Below are 12,322 nucleotides of genomic sequence, written 5' to 3'. Positions count from 1 at the left end.
AAGAGAGAGATAGGAAAAAGGTGAAAAATTAAAAGAATATAATCCACAAAAGGAGAAGAGCAGGAGTTACAGAGAATTCACTTCTCCAGAGAGAAGGGAGGAAACTAAGATAATCGACCAAGGGAAAAGAGGGAGATAGGAAGAATGGACTTCTCCAAAGAGAATGGAAGTAAATTGAAGGAAGATAATATATACAAAAAGAAACAAAAAATAGAGAGGAAGAATGGACTTTTCCAGAGAAAATGAAGGTAACATTTAAGGAAGATAATCCACCAAGGGGAAGAGAGAGAGTTAGAGAAGAATGGAATCATCCAGAGAGAAGGGAGGAAAACTAAGGGAAGATAATCCAGCAAGGGGAAGAGAGGCAGATAAGAAGAATGGACTCCTCCTGAGAGAAGGATGGAAACTTGAGGGAATGTAATCCACCAATTGGAATACAGAGAGAAATAGGAAGAATGGCCTCTCCAGAGATAAAGTAGGAAAATTGAAGGAAGATAATCTAGCCAGGGAAAGAGAGGGAGATAGAAAGAGTGGACTCCTCCAGAGAGAAAGTGAGGGGAGCAATTAATGGAAGATCCACCAAGGGGAATAGAAGATAAAGGAAAGATGAAGTGAGTCCACTAAGAAGAAAGGTGGTAGATAAAAGAAAAGAAAGAGTTAAGTCAATCACTTACCTCAATAGGTTTTCCTTCCTCTCCTGGTGCATTGGAAACAGGGCTTCTGCTATTGTTATGGTGAATCTCTATGGTGTCTGTGTTGTTGCAAGTATTTTTTATCTTTAAAGTCTGGTGCACAGACTTTTCTTCTGTTTCTCCCTTGAGGCCAACGGAACCTCTATAACAAAATTTGAATAAATACAGAAGCATAATAGGAAACATATAAGTAAAATATACTGCATAATCAAGTAGCATACTTTGTATTAATTAAAGGTTGTTACAATTAATCTACGAACTTTTAAAAGTAGATAGGGGTAATGCTATACCCAGAAACAACAAACTTGCTTTGTCCTTCGAAAGATCTGTTTTTGATTGATGTGTATCAACAACTCATTTCAACCATTTATCTCATAAAGTAAGTGTAAGAAAGATTCATTTTAATGGAGAATTCTCAAGAAATAGCTATACTGAGCTTATCAGAATATACTATTCAATAATTTCTTATTTTATGCAGCTGGTCCCTGTGGCGGAGTGGTTAGCACATCACGTTATGATGCCAGGGGTCCTAGGTTCGAATCCCAACCTGGGTATGGATGTTTGTGAGTGTCCATCATTTTTTCATTATATCATCACTCATCCTCATTTTCACAAATTAGCCGAAAGTGGCACAAAAGTGAAGTAAAGTAAAGCAAATCAATCAATCTTATTTTATGCTGAAGACTAGAAACTCTAAAGACTGGGAGACATGACTAGTATTAAATCTTTTTAAATCTGCAGCATAAGTATTTCTTTCTTTATCTTGTTGTATGCAAGAATTGCTTGAATTGTAAAAATTACCTTTTAATTTCCGGCTGTTTTGGGCAAGTAAATACTTTTTTGGATGTAACATTCTGGTACAACAGATGCTCCCTTCATCATACATACATATATTCTTAATTTGATCATCTATATACACCTCATTTGTTTAAGAAGTAAGCTGATGTACAAGGGCAAATCAGGAAGTCGGTTCCACAATTCTTTTGCAGAGGATTGGATAATCACACCAAGGTAAACTTTTGGGTACTGAAAATGTCATCTTACCCGAGATCATAATGAGTAATTTTGTAATGTTCCTTTGTCTCTTCCACAGATGGCAGCAGTGACAAACATGGCTACCTGCCTGACATCGTCATGGTCGAGGAGCAGCATTCCATGGTGTGGATCTTCTGGGTTGAAGGCAAGACACCGATGGAGATTTACGCGAGGATGAAGCTGGTGTATGGGGACGACGTCCTGTGCTGCAAAGCCATTGGGAATTGGTGTCAGTGGTTCAGGGCCAGTCGCACCAGTGTCACGGACGAGGAGCGGTCTGGACAACCTGTGAAAGTGTGAACATGTTGGGGGTACTGCTGGTGGATTTCATGCCTGCTGGCGGAACAATCAACGCAACGTACTACACTGCCACGCTTGCCAAGCTATGCCGTGCATTGCATGACAAGCGACAGAGTGACCATGCCTGCCTCCTTCATGACAACGCAAGGCCACACGTTGCCATGGTGGCCAAGGAAAAAATCGCTCGTTATGGCTGGGAAATCATGGAGCATCCACCATACAGTCCAGATATGGCACCCTCTAATTATCAACTTTTGGCCCTATGAAGAAGGCATTGTCTGGCCAGCACTTCTCGTCTGATCATGAAGTTCAACATGCTGTGCGGCAGTAGTTGCAGCAGCAGCCGACGACTTTCTATGCCACTGGCATATCCAAATTGGTGTCACAGTGGGAAAAATGCATTGTCGTCGGTGGTGGATATGTAGAAAAATAAGTAACGAACTACTACTCCTGCACACCTATTGTCGTCTTGTTTGACCAATAAATTGCTGTGAAAAAAAATCATGGAACCGACTTATTGATTTGTCCTCATTGCAGAAAGGATATAAGGAATCATCTAAGTTGATGAAATTAATATTAAAAAATCATATTTTCCTTATTTTATGTCACTTTTCTTGCAATGAATTAAGTGATTCTCAGAATGAAATACACGTTCATGCAAGATCTCAAACCAGGAATTTCAGCATTCTCAAATGAAATTTTTTGAGTAACTGAATGGGGATGCCAGGAAATGTTTACCATTGAAAGCAATACAATGGTGGAAATCCTGAATTCGAATCTCATTGTGTTACTGACAATCTACAACCACAATAGAAGTCCAATTTTTACATTTTTCAGGGAAGTAAGGTGAAGGAACTCAAAATATTGGAAAATGTAAAATATCAGCCACATTTTATCAATGTTTCGAAAGGAATTAGTTACAAGTAATGAAATTGCAAGAAACAGTTTAGTTTTGAGGAATTGTAAGTCTAACTAATTACTTTTAAAAGTAAGTAAACAGTTACTTTTTTGCAGTAGATTTAATATTGTCAACAGTTACTTATACAGTTACTTTACAACACTTAAATTGTTTATTTGAAATTTTGGGGATAAGAGCTGAATTTTTTAACTCTGTTTCCAATTATTTGCCTTCTCTGGACACAAAGGTGAAAAGATTTTTAAGGAATCGTCTATGACAAGAAACTGGGCTTCATTTCCATACCAAATTTAGAACATCCACACTTTATTTTAATTCAACATATCTTATTGCACAGAATTAGTTACTTTTCAAAATGAGTATTGGGTAACTGTAACTCACTTACTTCTTGAACCAAATAACTGTAATTGCAACTTAGTTACATTTAAAAATTAACATTCCAAACACTGCATTTTGCAGCATTCTGCTCTCACGACACCTTACAAATTGAGAGAATAATATGGGAAAAAATAGAGCCCAAGGATGTAAAATGTAAAAATGCATTACGATCGCACTTGAAATGTATTATTCCTATTGTAAATGTAGCATGATTTAAAATCTTAATCTGTTATCACTGCTTCTCTCAAATAGTGAGTTTCTTTGTGAGAGTGCCTTCATTAATATAACTTAATCATGTATCCATATTTCTTTTAAACATTATATAATTCATGTATTAAATTTGGACTGAAATTGACAGAGTACAATCACATATGCTTGAGGAAACCAGACAAAGAGAGAGAGAGAGAGAGAGAGAGAGAGAGAGAGAGAGAGAGATGTAGAGAGGCCAGAAAGAGAGGGTGGGAGGTTATCCAGTAAATTTCAAGTGTAAAAATTACTTCCTACCATCGCAGGTAACAAATGAAGAATCCATTAACTTAAAAATGTTTTGCAGCATAACGGCATACCATTCCATTGACTCAGGTTCGAGTCCTGCCCAAGTCTTCATTTTTTACTTCTTTTTCTACAGAAAGTCTACCAAAACGAAACATATTATTCTCTACTATTTACCACACTCTAAAGTGTGGAAATTTTTTAGTTTCATTATCAGCAAGGATTGATAAATGCATATGTATCATTATATTAACATGGTCATGAGAAAAAAATTATATTTCTTAGATTTATATTTTTCTTTAGAACATCTATCACAATTGAGATTTTCTTTGTTTGGGGGTAAAAAACTTTAACTCTGAATGGATTACATGCTGGTGGAATCTTTTCAATTTAATCTCATCACCTGGTATTCTACTTACAAACAGGTCATGCAGTCTCCAGCTTCTTCTCCCAGCTTCTTTCTTCAAATTACTGCATCAACTCCTTCCTGTCAAATCATCCAAAAGTGTTTTTCTGTTTATCCCCCACCCACAGTGGTATCGTCGTCACCTTGTAATCAAGGAGTCCCAGGTCCGATACCTGGTGGAGGCACACAGTGGTTCGGTTCCCACTTTAAACTGTAGGTCCAGTCCCGATTAGCCTTACTGTGCACAATGTGGACTTTTAAAACACCAAATCAATCAATCAAATCCCACACACCTCCAAATAACACTATTACCATTCTCAATATTATTTGTTTCTCTTTCAACACATGTCCTATGCAGTTCCTTTTCCTTCTATCAATCACAGTTAAAGACTATCTTGACTCCTAAATTGCTTCAAGTATTTGTTCATTTCACACTTTATTGAACCATTGAATTCTTCCCATCCTCCACAAATTACACATCACAAATGCTTTTAGTCTATCCTGTCTCCCATCTTCACGTTCCATTTTTTCAATCCATACAACAATACACTCCACAAAAGCACTTAATAGGTCTCTTTCTTAATTCCTGGTCCACATTAGATCATACTAATAAACGCTTCTGGAGTACCCCAAGAAAGTTGCTTAGATCACTTCTGTTATGAATATGAGTGTTATTTTAAATGTACTTGCATTAAAAAATTAAATCTGTAAAGGCCAACACTTGATCAATTAAACATGGTATAAATATTTATTCTGAGATATCATTAAAGATTCTCAGAAAATGTACTCTGTGGTTGAAATCCTTATTCTCCCTGTTGTAAAAGTTGCAGGTACTGGGTGTAATGTACAATAATTTGGTATGCAAAAGAGGTTTTGGAGTATTGCACTTTCTTCCAGCTTAAATATTTTCTGCCAACTAGTCTTGTATTCAACCTGTTCAAATACTTATTTTTTCTGCATTTAGATTATTGTGATTCTATCTGCTCTGATTAATCAGATGAAATGTAAAAAATGCTTGCAATGACTTTAGAGTGCTTTCTTTACATTATGTATGAAAGGACCATTCAACTCATTTCTCCTTAAATTAATAGATTCAATACAACATATGCAGCTGTTATGCTGGTCTTCCACTAGATCACACATGGATCAGTGGGATCAGTGTGGCACCATAGCTTTCCATTATGCTGACATGGTCTTATTCTCCATTCAGTATATAAATTGTCACCCTGAGTCATGTTTGATCTATTGGGCAGCTGCTCATAAGAAATGTACGACAGACAAGTACCATCACAAAAAACTGTTGTTTTTTGTTATGTAATGTCCGATTTATTGTATGAGTGGCCTAATATACAAGCCTATCCTATTATAATTATTTTTAAAATAAATTCCTGCAGTTTTTTAAACTTCTTTCCAACTCCAACATCATCAATAATAGATTTAGAAGAGATGTTAATTTATTTACTACCCAAATATCTATTCCAAATCTTTCACAATTGTCTCTACATGTCTGTGGAATAAATTATTCCCCACTATCCCTCAATTTTCAAAAATGTATTCAGTAATTAGTTTTAAGGCACATATGAAGTACGTATATTGCAATGTACAGTAATAGTTGATTCAATGGTTCAAACTTATTCTTCACATAAATTAAATGTTCTATATATTTAACTATTGAAAGCTCATGGGCTGACCACAAAACATACTCAGCCATTAAGTGTTTTTGGTCTTGTTCATAACTTCTTCTTTCTTTATTTTTATCTGTTCTCTTGAATGTAGGGACAGTGACATTAAAAGTAGATATGTTTAAATTGTAGGCTAAGCCTCACAGCTTTCACTTTCCATAGTTGTAAAAAAGCCAAATTATATTTTTGCCTGGAAAGAAGCTACAGAGTCCTCCACACCTACAAAACCAACCTTGAACAAGTCATGTGCTTCTTCCAATCTCATTCTGTGTTCCCATCGTTAGAGTCAAGTTGTTAGCATCTGTCTTACCCTCATCGTGCACTGTAAGCTGAGATATTTGATGACATGGTTGAACTCATTTTTCCTCCACAGGGACAGATATTTATATTTGTCTGCTGTCTCTATGGTAGCATTATCTACAACAATCAAAATCATTATTTATATAACAAGCAACTCACCCAATCGACAATAATAATCAATTGAAATTGATTCTATTTAAAGATAAAAGAATGCTTGTAAGACATGAAACAGAACTCAAAGAGATGATTAATGTGGAAAATCTTACAAAGCTTTAATATAACCTAGTTAAATTGATTGATTGAGTTGGCGTTTCAAGTCCACTTTATGCACAGTATGGCTAATCAAGACTAGACCTACAGCTTAAAGTGGTATCCGAACCACTATGTGCCTCCACCGGGTATCAAACCTGGGACCCCTTGATTACATTGTGACGATGCTACCATTGAGCCATCAGGGAGGCACCCTATAACCTAGTTAAAGAACTCTCCCATGCTGTGCCAGCCTACTGTATTAAATAACCAATCTCATTTTTTTGGAACACGTGCTGCATTTATAAACCACAAAACACGGCAGTGGAGGGATGGAGGTGATAAGCAAGAATTTAGCGGGCCCTTCCCATGTCCTTTACATACTAAAACACGTGTATGTAAAACAAGAAATCAGTAATTTGTCCAGCACTATAGTGAAGAGAAGTAGAAACCACCTAAAATTCTCTCATACATGATTCTTCGTGGCATTCTATAATTATTCATACGTTCTATGTGACCCATCCAACTAATTCTTCTGGCTTTGATAAATCTTACTATATCCTTTTGGTTTAAGATGGAATTTATCTCTTCATTGTTTCGACTTCTCCAAAAATCTCCATCCTTGATTGGTCCATATATTTTTCTGATTATTCTTCTTCCTGTTTTCCTTAATTGTTGTTCATCTTCTAAACTCATTGTCCATACCTCAGCACTGTAAGTTATTACCGGTCTTATAAGTGTCTTGTAAATCAATAGTTTTGTATATTTGCTAATTAACTTGCTTTTTAGTAATTGTATATTGGCATAATATGCTTTGTTCCCTGTGTTTCTTTCTCTAATTGTATCATGCATATTATTTTGGTCATTTGTCGTCATTCCAAGATACTTGAAGTTTGTTACTGCTTCGAATTTCTTGTCATCTATTATAAATTGGTGGTAACGTTTTTTACTTTGTTTTGATGTCAGTAGTATTATGAATTTGGTTTTGTTCATGTTTGTCTGTAACCCAATTTTATTTGCTTCTTCTTCTAATATTCTGTATGTTCTCTTTAATTCCTCTTCTGTTCTAGATATTATGACTACGTCATCGGCATATGCGTTAATTTGGCTAAGTTTCGTAAATATTATTCCTCTTTTGTCTATTTTGCTTATTATTCCATGTAGTGCTATGTTAAATAAGCATGTAGATAGTCCATCTCCTTGTTTTACTCCTGTGTTATATTCTGTTAGTTCACCAATATCGCTCCATATTTTGACCTTGAAATATGTGCATTGCAGTGTCATGTTTGTTAATCTAATCAATTTCTTAGGTATTTGTAATTCTGTCATAGTTGTAACGACCCTGCGTGGTCGCCACATTTAATGACCCTGCGCGGTCGCAATATTATATTTTGTTAAGAAGATTTGGATAAAGAGTGCATGCTAAAAGTCCCTGCGAAGCGTACACTTCTAGTTTAAATGTGTTAACGGATCCACCTCTACATTTATTAGCTTCGACCCTGCGTGGTCACTCTATTCTGAAAAAAGTTAACGGATCCACCTCTACGTTTATTGCTTCGACCCTGCGTGGTTGCCGTATTCAGTGAATGTTATCATTTATTGTCATTTATACTGTTCAAATTCGTTGAAGAGTCCTGCGAGGCTCAATATCAATTGTATTGTCTGAATGCACACAGTTTTAGTTTACAGTGACACGTGCAACTAGTGATTTTCCAACTAGTGTTTTCTTAATGTCACTTCTTGGATGTTTCTCAGTAAGAAGGTTGCAATATGTAAAAAAATGAGTTAGCTACGTGTACTTGTAGTTAAAATTTTCACCACCAATGCGGCCCCCCGCGAGTATAAAGCCAGCGCAGAGAGGCCCAGAGTTCAGTTGGCTCCCTGATGTCAACAGGCAAACATCCAGGGTTAACTGGCCTCCCAGCCTGAGAACTAGAAGCCATCCCAGAAGGAAGGACGGAGAAAGAAGAAAGAAGAAGAAGAACCTAGCAGCAACCTACCTACCTGGTCCGCTCGCTTAGGCTGATAGGTGCCCAGGTTCTACCTGCCCAGCTTGTCTGGGAGCACCCAGACCTTCCTTTCTAACCTGCCGTCCCTGCATAGGAGACACCGGTTGGCTTGCCAATTCCCAGCTTACGCCGGGGGTGTGGCGGCATCCTTTAATCCTTTTACCCTGCACCCGCTATTCGGGAGTACCGATTGGTTTCGGCCAATTCCCGGCTGTGGTTGGGGTACTACGCACAACCTACTCTCTTTTACAGAGGAACCCGTGACGTCAGCGGCGACCAAGGCCCTAAATAAAATTAGGTCCCCATACTCCCCCTGGCACCTCACAGCGAGGAATAAATTGGATGTTCCCTGCCCCCCCTTTTCTCTTCTAGACCAAAGGTGGTACAGGTAAAAGAACGTGCGTGGTACAGGTAAAAGCATGTGTGTGGTACAAGTAAATGCACGTGCGTGGTAAGGATTTCAGGTAAAGACACGTGTGTAAGTGTGCTAACGGACACCCTTGTGTTAAGATTATAATAAACATATATATATATATATATATATATATATATATATATATAAAGGTGGTATAATCTTTCCTTACACCCAGCAAGCCCTGAGATAATTCTGAGTCCATGTTCTACGGCTGACAAAAAGTTAGCGCATATGGGTAGACTTTTGTCGTTGAATGCAGCCTGTGCCAGTACTCCTGCGCTGTGTTGTTAGTGTAGTGCGGAGCATGTGGGGAAGGTGTTGCATAAAGTTTTTGGTGCTCTTAACGTGGGGCCACGATTGTAAAGACTGAAACCAGCAAGCCAGTGGGGGCCTATTAGCTACAAGGACTAGAAAGGGCTCATAAGTGTCAGTGTTAGTGTTCATCCAAAGAATTCACGAAGGGGGAGATATAGTGTTGTGTTGTGGAAGAAACCATAGATGGTGTGCCAAAATGGAAAGGGACGCGTCAAGTATGAACTTAAGAAGCAGAGGGAGGAAAACCGTAGATGAAGAGTCTGGGTTCGGATGCTGTGAGGATACCGAAGGAGAGATGGAGTATTTCCAGTGTTGCCAATGTCTCCAGAAGTTCCATTGGAGATGTGAGGGGCAAGAAGAGACCTCAGTCTCCACTGCAGAGTCCAGATGCAAGACTAGCTCATCAGTACCCTTGAACCAAGTGCTCCTAGTACGACCCCATCAGACCATTGGTTACTAGAATGGCTGACGAGAGATAAAAAAGAGAGAAAGAAAGAGAAAGCGGAGGAAGAAGAACATAGACGAAAGGAAATAGTAGAGGAAGAGAAGCAGAGAAAGAAAGATATGGCTCAATTAGAGAGAGCTAGAAAGAAAGAGGTAATGGATCTAAGACAAGTAGTGGAGTCCATGGAGGAGAAAAGGCTTCATGAAAAAGCAGAAGAAGAAGCTAAAAAGGCACTTGAGAAAGCAGAAGAAGAAGCTAAAAGAAAACTAGAGACACAAGAATTTAGGTCGCTAATAGTCTCTTGAAAAGAAAAGAGAAATTGAAAAACTAGAAGCAGAGCAAAAGAGAGAAAGGGAGTAAGAAATTATCTGTGCATTGGTTGAAAGTCAGGAGGTAAAGACAATGAAAGAAAAAGAAGAGGAGAATGAGAGAAGACAGCAAGAAGCTGAAAGAAGCAGAGCAGAATTACAGACTCTTTTCTCCCGACATAAGACAGACCAGTTAGAAGGTCTTAGGGAGGAATTAGAGAAGATTAGAATCTCTTGTCAGCTGGAAGTAGTGAAAGTAGTGGAAGAACAATTAGAGCTTTAGCTGCCTGGCATGGTGAAATGGAGAAAAATTTAGATACCTGTCTACAATTAGTAGCCCAGTCTATGACGGAAAGCGGAAGAGATGAACCAGAGAGAGTGAAGCAGATAGAAGCATATGTAGAAACCATAAGTTCAGCAGTAAAGACTCTGAGTGAGCAGGCCATAGTTATGGAGAAGGCAGGTCAAGAACAGAAAGTAGCTGCAGAAACGATGGCCAAATCAACCGGCGAAAAGGTGAACTCTCTTCGCAGAGAGACACAGAAATTGGAAGTATCTCTTCGGCAAGAAATACATGAGCAGACTGGGTCTATAGTCAGAAGAGTAGGCGAACTGCAAGATAAAATTGAACAGTTGCAGCTACAACCGGGAGTCCCTTCTGATGTTCTCCCAGATTCCATTGAACGGGATAGAAGTTTGAATCCTGAAGCAGACTCTTATGAACCTCCTAGAGCGGTGCAGAATCCTTTCTATCTGGAAACCATTCAATCAGATAAGCGTAAGCGGCCTTGAGAAGCAGATAGTTCGGACGGAACATTTCCTCGGCGAAGAACCGAATTAAAGATGCCTAGAATGGCTGACATCGCACACATCCCCAAGTTCAAGGGCAATATCGAAGCTCAGTCAGCTGAGAAATATCTTCGTGAGCTCAATGTAAGCTTCGAGCTCATGCAAGTACCTGACAATTACAGACTCGAATTGCTACCTAGAGTATTCACAGGTAAAGCTGAACATTGGCTGGCAGGTAACATAGACAGTTTTGCCAGCTATGCTGATTTCTGCATAAAGTTTAAAGAAGAGTTTGCCTCTGAGAAGGCTAAGCAGAGACAATTAACTGCAATAAGAAATAGAAGATATTCCCATCCCATACATGAAAATATGGAGAGCTTCGCTTAGAGCATTTATGCCGCCTATAGGAATTTAAGCGACAACTTCAGCAAAAGCGAGGTACTGAATTTAATCATAGGTCAGTTACCTTATAGAACCCGAAATCTCTGCCTTGCGCACGCTCCCAGATCAGTTGACGAATTGACCAGCTTCCTCAAGGACTTTGAAATATACGATGATCCCGACTTTTTGAGAAATAAAGAGGACTTCAAAGGTAAAGAACTTCCCAATAAGAATTTCAAAGTGTGAATCATTGACACCAGGAGTGACACTAGACCAGAAAACTCTTGGAGAACTCGAAATTTTAATAGAGGTGGAGGTAACAGAGGAGTGAACCATAACCAGAATGGTCGATGGGAACCTTATTGACCAAATGAAGGGCGAGATCATAGATTTCCCGATATGAGGAGGAACAATCAGGACCGAAGAGATCCTAATCCACCTAGGCGACCCTCACCTAGAGACACGGGACCAAGAGGAAGACAGTCACCCTCCAGAGAAGTTTTGACCTCTGAGCAGGAGGAAGCCCTAGAAACAACCCGAGACTTCCTGCTTAATCAAAGGTCTCAATCCTGCCAAACAAACTAGATCCTTGTCTAGGTGCCTCGTTCCCATTTAGGCAAGGGGCCTCAGAGGAGCGACCTGATACAGCCATCCAAGAACTGAAGGTTAACTTCTAACTATCTGAAACAGAAGAAGTAAAATTACAGAGTCAACTGAAATCCGCAAGGGAATCAAGGACTAGATACAAATCACCAGCAGTGGCGGCAAAGTTAATAGATATACCAGTGACTTGTGTAATAGATACTGGGAGTGAATGCTCTATTTTAAGTTATGAAATTTGGGCTAAATTAAAGGAACAAATTCCAGGTATTCAAGTGCAGAAGGTTCCAGAGATAAGATTGGTGAATTTTTCTGGGAGCCATAGGAAGCGTGTCTTTGGCAGCAGACATGTGGAACTGGAGATTGAAGGTATGGTGTTCAGTATTGAAGTTTTTATATTGAGAGGTTTTGGTACAGATCTTCTTTTGGGCATGCCATTCTTGAAGCAGCACGAAGCCGAGATAAATTTCAGAAGAAACTCAGTGAAATTGTATTTTGGAAAAACTCCGGATCAAGATGTAGGGAATCCACTGGATGTTGAGATTGTGCGGTACATCCAAAAGGTCCAAGAAAGAGACGAAGTGTGGATGTATAAACCGGCAGACCTCAA

The 12,322-nt window shown here is 38.7% G+C and overlaps 1 long non-coding RNA gene across 1 annotated transcript in view; it reads right to left on the bottom strand.

Annotated features, from left to right (window-relative positions):
- Positions 1-6,267, bottom strand: part of LOC145998421 (uncharacterized) — a 13,692-nt gene extending 7,425 nt beyond the window's left edge. Inside the window, exons 1-2 of the long non-coding RNA XR_014443311.1 lie at positions 6,134-6,267; positions 675-834 (exon numbers count right to left, since the gene is read on the bottom strand). This is a non-coding gene — a long non-coding RNA (uncharacterized LOC145998421). The remainder of the gene's footprint in view (positions 1-674; positions 835-6,133) is intronic.
- Positions 6,268-12,322: the final 6,055 nt, after the last annotated feature.

This window comes from Lepisma saccharinum, chromosome 14, assembly GCF_977018435.1.
Source record: "Lepisma saccharinum chromosome 14, izLepSacc3.1, whole genome shotgun sequence".
Lineage (NCBI taxonomy): Eukaryota > Metazoa > Arthropoda > Insecta > Zygentoma > Lepismatidae > Lepisma > Lepisma saccharinum.
Note: the sequence above shows the minus strand (reverse complement) of the source record. Positions and strands in the feature narration are given on the sequence as shown.